Raw genomic sequence first — 18864 nt, forward strand, 5'->3', positions numbered from 1 at the left:
TTTTCTTTTTGCTGAAATATAATGGTGAAAATACACTTCTCAGAATAATTAAAGAAACACTCTAAAAACATCAGACCTTTATGGGAGAAAAAACTCATGCTGGATATTTATACTGATATGGACTGGATAATGTGTTGAGAACAAAAAGGATGTTACAACATTTGATAGAAATTAAAATGATCAACCTGTAGAGGGCTGAATTAAAAGAGACTCCAAACATCAAATTGCAAAGTTGCACTGCAGCAACTCAAAATGGTATTCAGTAGTTTGTTTGGCAATAGATGGTGTCCCAAGGAATCCCCTCCCAGATCTGGACCAGGGCATCACTTAGTTTCTGGTCAGATTGAGGTGCATACTATTGCCACGGCTTCTCCAGACTCTTTCATGTCTGTCAAATATGCTCAGGGTGAACATGCTCTCATCTATGAAAAGCATAGGTTGTTAGTGGTGGACATGCTAATACTGGTATTCTATAACAAAACACACGGTGCTGGGTAGTGAGCACAGGGTCCTAGAGCAGCGGTCCCCGAGTTGAGGCTCAGGTGTGAAATTGATAGTTTTCAGGGTTTTTATCATTTTTTACAATTGTTTTTATTGTTAAATGGGTTTCCCTGGGTCTTTTCCCATGTGTTATGAATAAATCTTCTTTTTTGGTACCGGTACTGCTTTATTTTGTTGTATTTATCCGTGACACCTTAAAGGCCGTGAAAATATCGTTGCACATAAACCGGTCTGTGGCACAAAAAAGGTTGGGGGCTGCTGTCCTAGAGGACGTTGGGCCCCCAAGCCACCCTCAGGAAGTCTGTTTTTGATTCTGACACTGACTCTAGACTAGGGGTGGACAACTCCAGGCCTCAAGGGCCGGTGTCCTGCAGGCTTTAGATCTCACCCTGGGTCAACCCACCTGAATCAAATGATTAGTTCATTACCAGGCCTCTGGAGAACTTCAAGATATGTTGAGGAGGTAATTTAGCCATTTAAATCAGCTGTGTTGGATCAAGGATATATCCAAAACCTGCAGGGACACCGGGCCCTGAGGACTGGAGTTGCTCACCCCTGCTCTAGACAAATGCAAAGCTGGTGAAAAAATAAAAGTGGCCTCCACCTGTAAAGCTATTCCTGTTTTAGGAGTTGTATCATTGTTGCTCCTTTTTCAGTAACAGCAAAGCAACTGAAACTGATTAACACCCCCCTCTGCTACTTAACTGTTCACTTCATTAAACCACAAGTTTAACTGCTTACTCTGATTGAAAAGTGTTCCTTTTTTTTTTTTTATAGCAGTGTATGTAGTGATGATGTGTGTGTGAGAGATAGTGAGTCTGTAGATTACTGGTGTTGATGGCTGCAGTCTATAGAAGACATACTTCTTGTGTCCCTGACATGACACGACCTGAGTTATGTGGGATAGGTGAGGAGTTTTCACGCACACAGCTGTCATGTGAGAAGAAGGATCTGCAGTTTAAAATATGTAGTGGGATGGCGGGCCAGTAATGAAAATGTAATGTGCAGTGGAGTGTTTGACACCAGCAAGGCCTTGTTCATATCTGTATAGTCCATCTGTCCAGTCCAGGCATGTGACACTGGGAAACATCTATTAGCAGCACACTGTGTTAATTTTATACTGAATGGAGACTTTTGACGGTACCAGTGGAAAACACGGGCAGCAAAGCCAACGTAAGTGCCAATGACTAAACTGCTCAATGTCGTAAATTATGAAGAAAAATGTATCAATTCCAAATCTAAATCTTGCAAATATAAGGTCTTTAAAAAAAGAAAGAAGCAAAACTATAAAGCAAACAAAGCTTAATGATGATTTACCAAAGTAATGATTTCAACGTTTTAGAAATAAAGCCTTTACAGCGCTTTAAAAGAAATGACACCGGTAGCCCGCTCTGTTCGGCAAGGCTGTTTGTTTCACGCACCTTCGCCCGCAGGCCCCTCTGCTGCCGCTCATTAAAGAGGGGTCGCTGTAGTTGGGTGTTTTTTTTTTTTTTTTATCTGCGTCACATTGGTAACGACTGAAAACAGTAAAGCAAAGGAGTCTCACTCTGATCTAAAAGAAAATAGTCTTCTTTTTTGAGGTTTTAGATTACTACTAGTTTGAGCCCCGTTATATTAGAATAAAATTAATAGATAATGATATTAATTAAGTACCTGACAGAGTATTTACCTGCCTTAGAAAGCCAACTAATCATATAGAGAGTCTGTGTTACCTTATTTGACAGAAATCTTAGCTTTTACTGTTGTTTCTCCATTACGATGAAAACATGCTGGTGATCTTCTTTTCCTCCTGAGTTAAGGGGCATAAAAGTTTTCATGGCATGTAGGCTTTCTTTATACAATGTTTAAAACACTAAAGTCAAATTTTGTGCTAAAGCTTGGTCCCTTTTTTGTGAGAGGAGTGCGTCATCTTCTCTGAGCGTAGACGATCTCCGTCGCTGCTGGTTTTGACAGCGGTAGGGGAGCTGCTGAGGAGAGCGGAGGACCCGTGTGGACCACAGCTTGCTGTAGCAGCGGCTGAGTGGGGGGGGACGGACACGCACCAGCCGGACACAGACTCTGAAACACACACACCTACCCACAACACACACACGCGCGCCTCTCTCAGCGTTTTCAGCAGCATCAACGCACACACTTCACTGACGGGGTGGAGGAAACAGCAAACGGGTTGCAGAAAACGGTGAGTGTTTCTCATCTCTTTTGCTTCTTTAAAGATGGAGTGGGGGGTGTGAGGGGGGGTCGCTTTCCCCCCCTTTATTCTTTCATTTTTATCCCCACGACATAATACTGAATAATGGTGCAGCGAGTGTGTCAAGCCTTGTCATCTGCCGCGGTGTCCCTGTGATGCTGGCTGGTCCAGGATGCCCAGGTTTGCGGTAATACAGCAATATGGACGCCCGGTATTATTTTGGATGCCGCCGAGCATGAGGCAGACGTTGCAGTGCGTACACTCGCCGCACTGCATCTTGAGGAGCAGTAGCATCAAAGCCACCGGAGGGGAGGGAAAGCGGTTTGTCGGTGGGCCCTGGCGTTGAATGAAGCTGCTGGTGCAGCAGGGTCGGTGCTGCCGGCCGGTGCGGGCAGGCCCGTGAAAGCACTGAGCGGATTACTTGATGTCTGCTGGTGATGCTGCCAGCTGTAGCTCAGCTCCCCCCTCCATCCTCCCGGTGTCATTTCAAGTGTTTTGACTTAAAGGGAAGCTTAAGCCGGCCTTGATTTCATATCAGAGATTTTGAGATGTAGGGTAAGAGCCCGACTGATTATAGTCGATGAAACGAAACCATTCTACATGAGTTTGGAGGACAAAGGCATCCAGAGACGAGGACAGCCTTTGATATTTTTCAAGATTTGCTTGAAATATACATCAGCAGTCATATTAGACCCAATGATATTATTATTGTTACATCAGCTAAAAAAAATGTTGTTCACCTCGCTATATAATTGTAATAGTAGCATTTTAGCCGTCCCTTGTCATAAGATAAGATAAGATAAGATAAGATGGCCTTTATTAGTCCCACAGGTGGGAAATTTGTTTTGTTACAGCAAAAGTGCAAAGTTATGTAGCAGAAATTAGAAAACACTGGAATGCAATAAAATACAATAAAATAAAATAAAATACTATATACAATAGAATAAAATAGAATAGAATAATATATACAATAGAATAAAATAGAAATACAAATACTATATACAACTGAGTAGGAAAATACAAAAACACAACAACCGTCATTAACGATTAGTGAATATTGCTGAGCAAATGTTGGCCATGTTCTAATGAAATTGTGAGTTGGAAGTTTGTTAAAGTGTAGACAGTTTAACACAAAATGCTGTAAAATGTAGAAATCTATGATTCTCAGTGAGTGCACCTGAATACTGCAAAATGTGCATTTAGAAATAAAGAATACTGCAGTCACCGAAGGATGAGACAGCACTCCAACATTAATAGGAATGTGAGTGTTTCTGCCATTCATCTAGATGTATTACAACAGTTATGTGAGTGCTTTGTGTGTTTGCACTTTGTTAGAATGGTGTGATGCAGTGTTAAGGGTTAGTTAGCAATGGGCCATCATGGTGTAGATGCTGTAGGGATCATCTGCATGGAGTGAAATGTGCAATAAAGCAGGGAGTTGTGACAAAGCTGATGTCCTGCCGCAGTCCAAGAAAGACAAGAAACTGAGTTTAGGGCACATGGGGGACGACGTGTGATTTTACTGTGGGGATTATGGTAGGCATACTAAAAAAAATAGTATAATGCATCCAAAAAGCTGTCAGTATTATACATTAAAGCATAGAATCCATACAGCACATTTCTGCTGTTGTATAGATTTAGGCAGGATGAAAAGTAAATAATTATTTAAATTCTACTAGTTCTGACTGCAATTTAACAGACAAGTTGCTTACAGCGTGTGACTGCAGATGTGAATGTGCTGGAGACTGTTCTGAAGCTACAGCGTGGCTTATAAACCAAAGTCTGTTGGTGGATGAGATGGAGGTGGAGCTGAATGAACAGAACGTATTTGCTATAACAGCACAAGTGTGGGAGAAAAGTTGATATAGCATAGTATCGCAGTATTTTACAGAAACACCAAATAGCAGTATTTTTTTTTAAATAAATTAGATTTCTTTGTGAATATTATGAACAAGAGGGCTCATCTCATGCACCGCTATCCTGGGATAATGTTAGTTGAGCAAATTTACTTCAAACACTGCTGCCTCCTAAGCAAGCTAATAGTTCAGTCACAAGTACCACTTTTGATTGTAATTGCACAGGTTGCTTGATAGGAGGCAACATTTCTGAAAACAGATGCAGTTTGACATAATTGTAACAGTTAAATGTGAATATCTATGTAGATATGATAGACAGAAATGTAGATAACAAATATATGTAGATAGAAAATATGGGATTTTTGACAATTTATCACAGTTAATTGTTGTATTATCAGGAAGAAATTGCATGAAATTGCTAACGTGATCCCATTCTATTGCAGACTGATATCTGATTGATATCAGATATCACCAAATGTCGATATTTTATTAAATAAAATATCATACCATACCATAATATCATATCGTGAATGAAATATTGTGATAGTGTTGTGTTGTGGGATTTCCACCTCTACATAATATAGACTCAAATGTAAATGCAGCGTAATGTAAATGACTGCAACCCTGATTTGCTTATTCATTGTGATTTCAAGGAACTGAGCCCAGTGTCCCTGTTATGCAGTGAAAAAAAAAAAACAAGCAGTGCTCTTTGCAGTGTTTAATTAAATGCATACATGCTTGTTTTATATGCTGCAGAAAGTCACCAGTGACTTCCACACCTGACTGCAAAACAGTCCATGAGTGGGTAGAATCTTTTTGGAGGCAATAAGAATGGCACTGTGTGTCACTGCAGAATTTAAAGTGTGAGTTTTGTGGGGGTTTTCCTTGGGGTGCTAACATTTGCAGCGTACATCTGCTCTTGTTTCAACGCTCTGTGATTCAATATGACTTGATGCCGTGTGCCCACTCTGACCCAGGGGCACCGCCAAGGGGGGGGCATGGGGGCACTGGCCACACCCAAAATTTGCTGACTATCCGAAGATGGTAATAATTTTAGTAAACGTGAGAACAAGCGAGAGGAAGACAGCCTACAATGAGTTGAAACATTAACTTGTTATTTATTACTACATATGCAGTTTTTGTCATTCGTATTGTGTCACTTTGTACATCCCTCACGATCTTCTGTTTTTGGTGTGCCACCCCAATGGTCACCCCTATGAAAAAATTCTGAAAAAATTGACCCTGCATAAGAAACTACTTTAAAGCACAGAAAATATTTGTAGGTTTAATAATTGTTGCAGTGAACAGGAAGCCTATAATTGTGTTGTGCGCGGCGGCACCAGAATGCTAATATCAACCTGCTAACCTACATTTCGAAAGCTCCAGTCAGCATTTAACTCTGTTCTTTTATAATCTTCCAGGAAAACACAGCAAGAGCTGAGACTTCAAGAAAACATATCTAACTTTGACTGCCTTTAAGGTTTTAATTTCTTCTAAAACGCACATGATGAAGCTCTCTGCAGTTATACGATCTCCTGTCAAAGCCAGCCCATGTTAGGACACAGAAAAAAAACACAGGTGAGAATTAATAGAAAAAAAAAGATTAACTGACAAGTACCGAATCATATTAAAGCTTTTCACTGAAAACATTTTGACAAGTCACAGCACGGAAAAGCACAGGTTTGCAAAATGAAATGAAAAGTCTGAACTACATTAAGACACTTGAATATAACAGTACCGCTATTACATAGCGGTCACCTCAGCTTTTATATGACGAGTCAACAATTCCTTCAGGTCCTTTTCTTTTTATTTTAAAATGTTACCTAAAATAATCTTCTCTTTTAAAAGTAGTGAACACTGGGTTTGTTTAAATGTTCTTGCAGCTGTAAATAGTGTTATAATAGTAGTATAATTGTAATCCCATGGCATGGCAGGTGTTGCATGTTGGCACTGTGGGCATGACTGCTGTTGGTGAGCTTTTCCCCCATGAGACATCAGACGACATAGCTCCAGTCTCCTGTGAAAACTCCCCGGCCTGTCAGAGCAGTGCCAGCATTGAGCCATTACTCATGGCAGATGCACTGTCACCATCACTCTCCTGCTCTCCCATTTATCCACAGCCCATTAGACGAGAAGTCGGGCGATGGAGCTCGAAGTTTTGGTGTAGGTGTATTCTCATTCTAACCACTGTCGACTCAAATGATCGAACGATCTGGAAACCAGAGACAGGCATGATGTTGTTTTCAGACTGATTGGGGATCAGGGTTCAGGTCAGCTCCCCTATATAACACCAAGGCTTTAAATTAGTTTCATTCTCTGAAAAGGTTTTCTTTTCCATAGTATAGCTGTGATTAGAGCTTGAGGTTATTACAGTGGAAAATAACCTCAAGGAAGAATTACAGGCAGAATTAGGTCAACTTTTAAAACCAGAAAAATGAGTGAAGAAAGAATATGTGTGAATAAAGCGAATGACCACTTTGTTAGATACACCTGTTCAACTGCTCATTAACTTAATTATCCAAACAACAAATCACAGGGCAGCAACTTAGTGTATTTAGGTATGTAGACATGATAAAAGTGACCTGTTGAAGTTCAAATTGGGCTTCAGAATGGGGAAGAAAGGTCACTTAATTGAGTTTGAAAGTAGCACAGGTGTTGGTGGCAGACTGGCTGTTCTGAGTATTGCAGAAACTGCTTATTTACTGCGATTTTCCCCACACAGTCAACTCTATGGTTTACAAAGAATGGTCAGAAAAAGAGAAAAAAAAAATGCATGAATGCACATCATGTTGCACCTTGAAGCAGGTGGGCTACAGCAGCAGAAGACCACAACTGGTACCACTCAAGTCAGCTAAGAAGCTGAGTCTGAGGCCACGGTTTACACAGCCTCAGCAAAATTGGACAATAGAAGATTGGAAAAACATTACCTGCTCCAGTTTCTGTTGTTATATTTGGATTTGCAGTCAGAATTTGGCATAAAAAAAAAAAATGAAAGCGTGGATCTATTAAGCCTTTTATTGTGTCACTGGTTCAGGGAGGTGGTGTAATGGTGTGATCCACACTTTTCACCCCTTAGCAACAACTTAGCATAATTTAAAACACACAGCCTACCCTAGTATTGTTGCTGACCATGTTCATTCTATCTGAAGCCTTCAGCCACCTTCTCATGGCGACTTCCAGCAGGATAGCACACCATGTCACAAAGCTCAAATCATTGCAAAATGGTGCCCTGTAAATGAAATCAGCTCACTGCACTCAAATGGCCTCGACACTCACCAGATATGAATCCAATAGAGCACCTTTGGAATGTGGTGGGAGAGGAGATGCATACTGTGGATGTGCAGCCAACAAATCTGCAGCACCTGTGCAATGTTTACAGCACCTTGTTGAATTTGTGCAATTAGTAATTAATATTGAAGGCAAACGAGATCCAACCTGTAAAGCAAAGTGCAACTAATAGTAATGATAAATAAAAAATAGTACATTTATGAAACATTTCAGCCTCTTGATTTAATTTAATTTAATTTAATTTCAGATCAGAATTAAATGATAATCAGAATATCATTTAATTAGCACCAAAATATGTTAGCATTATCAATACATTTGCTATTTTTTTCATATTTTTTAAATAGAATCTCACTGAAAAAAATTACTTTTACAGTTTCCTAATTTCAAATGTCTTTGAATTCCCGTTCTTGTTCTAACAGATCCAATTATTCCATGTAAAAATAAAGGAAAACAATGTACATTTTATAATCATAAACCTTGAAAAGTAAACTTGTCTGTTGATTAGTTGTTAAATTCAACCGGAAAAACATGCAAGTATCCAACTTTAACTATTATGTGGCTCCCATAGGAAAGCTTACATTATGACCTCCAGTATGTATTTGATGTGTCATTTTTCTTTTAGAATTGGTGTTTAATATATTGAAATTAGAAACAACAAGGAAACATTGCTTCTTTTGTTAAATTTGTCTACAGAGATTGTTTTTTTTCTTGCTATTACTACATAAGAACAATAAAGTATTCAGGTGCACATACTAATGAAGTCACAACAGGAGCATCTTGGGGTTTTGTCTTCAGACCAGATTTACTCATTCGTGCTGTGGAAGCTGCAGCCGAATGAACACAATTAGCATCATAGTACATCATAGGTCCTTCGGTACTCTGTGGGTTAATAGCACCCTGCGGCGATGGTGGGGCGGGGTGGGGCAACATAAACATCACCCCTCATCTTTGCTGTACCGCTTGGCTCATGGATGAATGTGTCTGGGTGGCTGTTTTCATTAAGGGATTGGAACACATGAAAATTAGCATCAGTGGTTGAAAATTGATGAATTAGAGAATGGGGACAAGTTAAAGCCAGGGCTGGAGGGTGACACATAGCTTCTGCTGGCGGTCTCTGATAGAGCAGATGCTGTTGTTCTCCTCTCCTTCTTTATACAAGACAGATGGTTTTGTAATTGTGTGTGTGCGTGTGTGTGTGTGTGTGTGTGTGTGTGTATTTTCCATTTTTGGAATATGATGTTGTTGCGGGAAGATGGAAGAGACCCAGTTTTGCTCAGTGAGGGGCTTTGAGGACTACAGCAAATAAGCTGTGTTGTGTCAAGCAGATCTGATTTTCTGCAAGACTAAATTCAAGTATTTGATGTCTTTGCTAACATAAACACCAAACTAGAGCTCAAATTAAAAACTGAATCTCCAGCTAAGGCAGGGCGATATCTTGATTCACCTTGGTATCTTTGATTGTGTCTTGATTTGTGATCAACTCAATAAGTTGTATCTTTTGTAGTAGGGTAGACAGTGAGCTAGAACCAGATTTTCATTTAAACAAGTCAGTCCTTCAAGCTAGACATATGAAAATGGATCTGTTTGCAGCTATCAGTAGCCCCCCCCTCCTAAATCTACTTGACCCCTTTGAAAATGAGATGTTATATCTCAAGAGGCTTAATGCATTTTTAACTGCTCAGCAGACTGCATTCAGTGATAAACATTCAGGTTATGAAGGACATCTGATGGTTTTCTTAAAGAAATTCAAAATCTCCAGTGTTGAATGCCATAGATAAGCTGCTCATGCAGGTTTGAAGCACGTTCTTTATGTTGTACAAAAATGGGATTTTAAACCAAACTGTGATATTTTTCCAACTTTAATCAAGTGGTTTTAATTCAGAAAACAACGGCGATCTAACAGCGAGTTAGATCAAAATACAAAATACTAAGGTCCAAAAGTGAAGTCTTGAACTTATGTGCAGCTTTGAGAGTTGGTTAATTTACTCCTTTTCCACATATGCAGTCTAATTTTATGAACTTTGTTGCCCTTCTTGCATAGAAAAACAATGGCTAACTTTTGATTAGCTGAGAGAATGAAACAAGGTCTTATTATGCAGAGACAGCCACCTACTGGCACTATGAGACTGATAATAGTAGATAACGTCTGTTCACTGGGCTGACAACATTCAAACCAAGTGGCAGGGACTGTGTACAGAGTTACACACAGAAAACAATATTGTCCTAACTGATTTATGGGCAGGCTGATATTATTGGCTAATATTAAATATTTGCCGATTTGTTGGTAATTTTTAATGTAAATAATTTAATGTAAAGAAGAGAAAGGAGAAAGACCATTCAACCATGTTATAAGGGTTGATGTTGAATACTTTGTCCACAAGACAATACATTTTTGGAATGTCACAAAGACAACAACCAGTAAATCCAAGCAGAGTCAGGCAGAGCATATATCTCTATCTCTATCTATATATATATAGGCCAATATATCAGGTGTTTTACATCACCAGTTATCGGTATTGGTATCGTTCATAGAAAACCTAAATTGATATCGCTCTGCAAAAAAACGCAGGTACAGCACAGAGAGCTTAAAAAGCCTTTTGTGGAATTTGAAAAAAAAAATAGCTAAAAATATTTATCAATTGAATTAGGAAAGGAAAGGAAAGGAAAGGAAAGGAAAGGAAAGAGAAATGGGAAGGCACAATGCTGGAGAATGGAGTGAAGAAGCATAAGAATACTAAGATTAATAAAAGGATGCATGGCATAGAAATCTAGAACTCCTGGCTCACATGTATACACACATATTGAATCCTGCATGTGTCCACTAATATAGTAACACAACAATCAAGCCTAAATGATAATCAATAATGACTTTTATTTGCCCCTGTCACTATCTGCCCCTCAATATTCTTTCAGGCCCTTTTGAATAGAAAGCAATCAGTAGGTGTGACCCTGCTTGTAGACTGCAGGTGAGTTGCTTGTGGGGATCAGGTGGGCAACAGATGGTAGAGTGGGTGAGAGCAGATGAGTTGCCAGACTGGTGGTAGATGTCACTTGCTGAGTGTAAAAAAAAAAAAAAAAAAAAAAAAGTCCAACATGTATTTCTGAAGGGCTGATTCGATTTCATATACTGAGACATATGCACAGTTTATTTAGATATGCTTGTCTTCACAACATAGCAGATGTCTCCAGATATCTTAAAACCACATGAATTTCCACTTCTGACAAACTACAAATTCTTCCAGTTCCTCTTATCCCTGAATTTTTTCTTTCTTTTTTTTTTTTTTAAGGAAACAAAGGAAGCATGCTCAAATCCCGGCGGTGTGAGCTTAATTCATTGTATAGGCAGCTTAAAAATAAAATTACCCCCATGCAGCTGAATCTTTGTCACAGCTCTAAAATGATTAGTAAGGATTTAAGTCAAAGAAGCCATTAAAGAACCTCTTTTATCGCACCAGACATCCAATTGGTTCAAGGCACCAGCATCACATGACAAGTGTGAACCAACCAGCCTTAACAATGACTATTAAGGCTGTATTTATAGGGTATAATTGAAACTGGCAGCTTTTAACTACATATGCAGCCGCAAATAACTGCATCATCATTTTATATAAGAGTGGAGGAATTTTATCCTAAAGTTTTCATACTTGATTTGCAGAGTGTGTAATTATGCATTGCTTTTTAAGCTCTTTCACTGACCTGAATCAGACAGTGCTCTTACCACACCTACACCAGGCTGAATAGCCTACACTGCATGGAAGACTGGAGTCGTTTCCTCAGGAGAAAGTGAGCCCGGTCCCAGTTGCTCGTAGGGGTTACTCTGAATTGAGCATCTGCTAATCGTCAGTATAGGAGTGGTAGAAGCGACTTTGGTTCAGTGGAGCCCGCATATGTCCTCGACCCTGCTTGTCTGACCTCGGAGAAAGGCCCTTCTGAGCACTCCTTCAGTAAGAGTCCTCGGCTTGCACTCAAAGAATGGCTTTGTGGAGAAAAATAAACTGTGCAGTGAGCAGATGAGGAGGATCGAGAAGACAAGCGGTTCTCAGTGTGGAAAAGCTATCCATCAGCAGACTGATAAACCTATTAAAGACCCTCAAGTTTGTCGGCCTTGAAGATAAGAGATAAAAAGAAAGGCATCTGTCATGTTAATATATATATCTTTTAATACTTGTTTATTCAAACTTTAATTTTATTTGAACCGGATGAGTTATATACTCAGATGCTTAAACTGCACTATGGAGAGACTGGAAATCCCCATGCTGTTTGAACCAACACAGATCTTCCATTGTCACCACAATAACATATATTGCAAAGGTACCGAGTTGCATTTGATCTGCTAATGCAAAATTACGTACTATTTTCTATTACAATTGCTAGAAAAATTACAACAAATATACAATTTTACCTAAAAATATGCTTTTATGATAATGCTTTTTTGTGCACCGATCCATTTAAATGTAATTCCAGCATATTTTTTTATGTTAGCTGACTTGATGAAAGCCAGGCTGTAGAGTCTGACTTGCCGGAAAAGAAGAAGTCTTGTCCCTTTTTTCTTACTCAGCATTATTTTTATGCATTTGTGTGACTGCATTTATACGTCAGTAGCATTTCCCGTCAGTGAGAAGGCTGCGGACTGTGACTCTAGCTGCTCTGACCTCTCTGTCTCCTTTACCTTCATAGCTGCTGAGCTGGTGTATTTTAGGACTGCCAGTTACTCTGTATTGTCCTTTCAGTGCCAGGTTGTGTTACTCACCTTGGCTGACAAATGCATCATTGGCTATTGTCATAGCACTTTATCTTATTGGAGCTTCACAGACAGAAGAAAAGAACACTTTAATAGAATATGTCTCTAATGTATTGATTTTATATTTTGCTTTATTCTGCCTTAGTTGCTTCTGATAATGCACATCTGTTCAGCAAGAAGCAATTTTGTGAATCTCAGTGGCTGATACTGATCAAAGGATTAAACAGATTACAATCAGGCAGTTTCCTACTAAATTAGCTACTAGATCTTCTGCAGTCTTTTGATCTTTTGTATCTCTCTTCTGTGGGAAAGAGATAACCATGAGGCCTCTGCTGCTCGTAATGCTAAGATATAGACTGCAGATACTCACAGGAAGATTGAGATCAGACAAGCTACCTCAACGTAAGCAAACTGTATGATATGCTAACTATATATACTATAATATATAGCTATAAGCAAACTTCCTGTCCTATAACAAAATAATAGTGTTGGTGGTACTAGAAAGAGCTACAAAAATTAAATGAAAATGAGCTGCTGTACATCCACCTTTACCTGACATATTTTACCAAATAAAAGAATGTGCAACAGATTTATATCAATATAAATTTAATTTCTATATTAAACATGTTAGTGACTTGCACCATATTCCAGTATAATTTTTACTTCATCAGATAACAGGACATCAATCCTTTTCTCTTTTCCACTCACCCCCATAATTTTCCTTGGAACTGCTTTGATCTTTTGCTAATACCGAGGCTGCTGGCTTGTGACTGGCTCTGAACCCTGGGTAGCTTTAGCCACTTTGTGTCTGTTAACTTCTTTAAATTTTGCTTTTCAGCTGGGTGAAGGTGATTAGGTTTGCTCTTACAAACTCTGTATCTTCTCTCACAGTGAGGAGCTTCCATGGTAACGACATTTCTCTGTGACTGTGCACTCTGCTAGTTGTATCATTGCACATGCCTTACGACATCATCACCAGTCTGGGCTAAGAACACTGGAAATCATCCGATTGCGGTCTCTGCTCGGTCCGTCAGTGCATCTCTATGTACCAGTATTTTTTTAAGTTGAAAAAATAATAATTTTAATTTTAAGTTATGTAAAGCTTTTTTCCTCCAGCTGATATACGTCATATATTGTTTCATATCTTCCTTTGGTAATTCTCTTAACAGAAGAAAAGTAATGTTATGAATTATGGGATTTGAATGCATCCACATTATTTCAATTATAACTACTTCCATGACTGGAGGGACTGCATATATCTCTGCACTTCTCAGTTTGCCAAGGATTCTTTTCCCCCTTGTGTCCTTCCAAGCGTTTTCCCACCATATGCACACTACTGGTATTGACCCTCAACCCACTCCATCTCTCCTCCACTCTCAGCTCTGATCTGTGACTCACAAAGCCTATTTAACCTTTATTCACTGGCTGCAAGCTGTTTTTTTTTTACTTGTTTGTTTGTTTGCTTCTAGTTTTTATGGAAATGTTGTAGAATGTGGCTTTTGGCAGAGTCCAAGTGTGTGTGCTGTATATCATGTGGGGCATTTAACCATAAAGACCTTCTTCCCCTTTAAGCTATTAAATGACAGCCTAAAAGACCCCAGGTTGTGTTAAATGCAAAGCCACAGGAAACCACTGTTGCTTTGTTATATATTATTTCAAGCCAGGCATCCGTTACAGCTATGTGATATACCAGCTGCAAGATAGTCAATCCACAAAAGGACCCTCAATAAGAGGAAGACCAGCTACATTTCTAAAGCTGGTATCATGTACTTTTCCCACGGTAAGCTCCTCTGGGTACACACTCATATAGGCAGGTAACACAAGCTATCAGGTGACAAGGGAGTGTCCTGTCAGGGTTGAATCACATTAACCGTCACTTTTTCGGTCAACAATGATAACAGTTACTAGTGCTATATCAGTGGTGTTGTTGTTGCCCTAATACCATACTCCTGGATTTTGTCATATTTCCTTATCCATTTGCCAGTGTTTTTTCATTTCTTTCAAAGCTGGTTATTTGAAAGAAGGCATGACTAAAAGAGTGTGTGCCTCACATTAAAATGTAGCTCATTATGATTAAAAGACAGGATACAAAACTCTTTATGACATCACGCTCCTACCATTGTGGATCCCGTGTTTCATAAATATTGCAGCATTGCCTGTGCTCCTCCATCTTTACCTTCGTCTTTGGCTCTGTGCATAAAAAGTGAGAGAAATGTTTTTTACATGTGTGTATATATATACATGTAAAAGGTATTTCTCTAAATATTTGCCATTTATTGAAATACAGTATATAATGGCCAGTTTGAGCATTTTGTCTAATTTTTAATGGATTTATTAAGAAAAAGACTAAAACACTGTTTGATCATTAAAGAAGACCTATTAATCTGATTTACTGCTCCATATTTGTGTGCTGGAACTCAAATAACCCATACTGATTTCATACTGGGTCTTTATGGAACTCCTCAGTATATCTGTCTGAAACAAGCCCCTCTTTCCCGCTTCCTTTCAGCCAACTTTCTTTTCATTGGCTGCCTTTCACAAACCAAGGATTTGAACGGCAGGTGGATGGGGCTTCAAATAGGTAAGCCCTTTATCTATGATATCATGCAGGGGATAGATTGGAAAAATTCTGAATCAGAGCACTTAGAGATGGACAGAATCCCACCCGAGATTGCAAGACCACCAGGCACTCCGTGGGTTATTGTTGGGAACAGCAAGTGACACACATGGCGCGGGGAGAGGAACCAAAAGCAGGGATGCAGAGCTGGCTATCGCGTCCAGCTGTGAACACAACAACACAAACCCCCACTTCCATCCATCTTCCTAACCAATGCCAGATCCCTCACAAACAACATGGGGAAACTACCATCATAGATTTACTACAACTGCTTTGTCCTAGAGTGTTGTCTACTGATTGTAACTGAATCATGGCTCCATCCAAACATCCCCAATGGCTCAGTGGAGTTACTGTGCTGGACCCTACACTGGCAGGGCTGCATCGAAGACTCTGGTAAGGGAAGAGGTTGTTGGCTCTGTGCTTATGTGCTTCAGGACTGGTGCCATGACAGTAGAATTATAGACAGTCACTGCTCACCAGACCTAGAGGCCTGGTCATTCAATGCAGGCCCTTCTATCTACCTCGCGAGCTGACAGTAGCCATAGTTATCATTATTTACATCCCCCCCCCAATGTTAACGTTAACTCAGCACTCAACCACACACCCGGAGGATGTTCATATTGTTGCTGGGGACAAGGTATGTTTGCAAACTGTACTCCCCAAATTCCATCAACATGTTAAATGTCCTACCAGGGGGGACCGGACACTGAACCATGTGTACAGTAACAACAAGCAGGTCTACAAAGCAACATGGCTCCCGCCCTAGGACAATCTGACCACCACTCTCTGCTCCTCATCCCTGCCTACACCCCCCTCAGGAAACAAAGCCCTCCAAACACCCAAGTCATTAAATTGTGACCAGATGATGCTCTCCTTCGGCTACAGGACTGTTTTGATCTGACAGACCGGTCCATCTTTGAACAGCAGGACCTGGAGACCTTCACTCAGTCTGTACTTTTCTACAGTTAGTGCTGTGTAGAGAATATGACAGTGACCAAAACCATCTGGGCTTTTCCTAACTGAAATGCTTGGATGACGAGTGATGTACAGGCTCTGATCAGAACTCGTAACTCAGCCTTCAGGCTGAGGGACAGTTTTCTGTACAGCACCGCCAGAGCCAACATGAGGCAGGGCATCAAACAGGCCATGGAGGTCTACAGGAGGAGGATAGAGGCTTCTTCACAGACAACAACCCCTGTGAGGTGTGGAGAGGCAACCAGGCCCTCATCAACCCCTGTGACCAGGCCCTCATCAACTACAAATGCCAGAGCCCCCAACCCCTGACAGCAGCCTCAAACGCAGAGCAGTTAAACACCTTCTTTACTCAGGTTGAGACCACCCCTCCCCCACTCTCACTGGTGCTCACCTCCCTCACCCAGCACCCCCCCCCCCCCCCCGTTCCTCTAGAAACATGAGGTCAGGAGGATGGTGAGAGGCTGGGGCTGTGGTTAAAGCCCAGCAGACCAACTGGCAGGGATCCTCACCAGGCTATTCCACCGTTCCCACCTGTCTGAAGGTCTCCACTATCATTCCCATCACCAAAACGACAGCCTTGATGAGACCTATAGCCCTCATGTCTGTAGTCATGAAGTGTTTTGAGTGGATAGTGTCTCAGCACATCAGAGACCGTCTACTTCCTCCGTGTCCTGAGGAAGAATAACCTGGACCAGAAGCTGTTGCTGGCCTTCTACCGCTCCTCAGTGGAGAGCGTGCTCAGGGGTGTTTGGTACTCAGGGGCCACTACTGAGAATAGGAAGGCTGCACAGAGGGTAATTAACACAGCCCAAAAAAATCATTGGCTGCCCTCTGCCATCCCTGGAGGCTGTCACCAGATCCTCCTGTGCACATTTGACATGAATTTTCATAAGTGCAATTTCCAGTTATATCTAAATAAAGATTATTTTGTGCCTCAGAGAGCAGCTTCTGAGGAGAAGAGGCAGTAGCTCATGCCATGCGTTTTTAGTGGGCTCAGGTTTATGATGATGTAGCCTGTAATGTTCTTGACTTCAACATAGGGGCTTATGCTGCAGACAGCCTAGGAGGTATGACTGTAGCATCCAGTATATGCAAAAATATGAAAATATGTATCTTATCTCCTTGCTTAGAAGCATTGCTTCTTGGTGAATCAAAGCCAGGCTACAAGATACTGCACTGAATAATGAATTATTGAGTGCTTTTCCCCTCTTGTCACTTGCACTTGCAATCGTCCATGTTATAGAGGCACATTTTGAAGTGGTGGCGATATACTGTTGTTTGCTTCTCAGTGAAATGGTAGCTGGATACAGGCTCACATAAGGGTAGTGGTTCTGCTATTCTCTGTCTGAGAATATGTTTAGTTTTTTTTTTAGTTTTTAGTACTTCAAAATGTAATCACATACTGGTATGTAGACATTTTTATTAACACTCTTCTGTTTGATGATGTGGACCTGGTATTACATATCCATAAGTATCAGGACATCTAGTTTTGACATGGAGAGTATTGATTCTGGGATTAGGGTTAGGGACCAGGAGTGCATCAGTGCAGCTGAGGGCTTTGCCCCGTGTTTCCTTCGCAACCTTATTAACACTGCATTGAGTAGAGTGGGTTAACTCAGTGTGTCTTTAATTGCCCAAATCTTTCCTGCTGTTATTATCATTGTCAACCATATTGTAATGAGCAAGAGAAAGCAGGACTTTCCTGCACAACACACTGTTTTAGTTATTTATCTTTTGAGCAAAGTATTATATAAGGATTACAAACAAAACATCAAATGAGACAAAGATTTAGTCCTACTTGAGAGATGAGAACACTAACTAACAACTGAAATGTTATTCAAAGACATATTCTTAACTGACGAGTAAATAGAAGGCATTCTGTTGTGGACTGTCCCAATGTAAACCCTGAGCTGCAGTGCTGTGAGCTACACTCATTAGTTCTGACAGCATCTGTTTTTAGTAGTACTAAACTGCTGACTAGGGTCATTCTATAGAGATAGCTACAGCCTCTCTTTTACAGCTGGGTCCACGCTGTCTCGCCTACCATGGGCTCAGCTCCACTCTCCAACAAGGCAGTGAAGCCCCGTGGGCAGAACTGAATAATCTCTGCTTCTTTGTGTGTGTGTGTGTGTGTGTGTGTGTGTGTGTGTGTGTGTGTTATGTGAGATGTGCTGACGGCAAGCTGCTGGGGTCTGCTACTTTGCTAAGTCCAATAGTCCTAGTTTTCCCTGGTGTTATTGATCTCGGCCAAACAAGTGGCTAAGCCCATAAACTCATCAGGAAAGTGTTTTCACAGGTCAACACAGACTTCTTTAGCTCCTTTTCTTCCGACAAGGAAGCTAGATCCCTGTTTTATTCTGTCTATTGGCAAAATATGATATTTAAAAGATGCTAAGTTGGTACTAACAGGCCCAAACTGTTACAAGAAAACTCGAATGTTATATGCCCTGAATGTTATAGTACAAACTGAGTCTCAGCAGACAAGAAAATATTTTTCTAATCTTCTGTTGTCCATTTTGTAAGCATGTGTGAACTGTAGCCTCAGTTTCCTGTTTTTAGCTGGTATGGTCTTCTGCTGCTGTAGCCTGTTTGCTTCAAAGTTTGACATGTTGTGCATTCAGAGGTACTGTTCTGCATACCTTGGTTGTAATGAGTGGTTATTTAAATTACTGCAGTGTGGAAGTATTATTTAAGTGCT

General features: G+C 40.4%; 1 protein-coding gene across 18 annotated transcripts in view; it reads left to right on the forward strand.

Moving 5' to 3' along the window:
• Positions 1–2435: 2435 nt before the first annotated feature.
• The window catches only part of nrcama (neuronal cell adhesion molecule a), a 60971-nt gene continuing 44542 nt past the window's right edge, over positions 2436–18864 (forward strand). For 16 of the 18 annotated variants that reach the window (XM_019347132.2, XM_019347139.2, XM_019347142.2 and 13 more), the window contains exon 1: positions 2436–2680. The gene's annotated coding sequence lies outside the window, so the exon portion shown is untranslated. The remainder of the gene's footprint in view (positions 2681–18864) is intronic. The other 2 variants (XM_019347134.2, XM_019347141.2) reach the window with 1 other exon arrangement.

The sequence above is a fragment of the Oreochromis niloticus genome, linkage group LG17 (genome assembly GCF_001858045.2).
Source record: "Oreochromis niloticus isolate F11D_XX linkage group LG17, O_niloticus_UMD_NMBU, whole genome shotgun sequence".
In the NCBI taxonomy this organism is placed as follows: Eukaryota; Metazoa; Chordata; class Actinopteri; order Cichliformes; family Cichlidae; genus Oreochromis; species Oreochromis niloticus.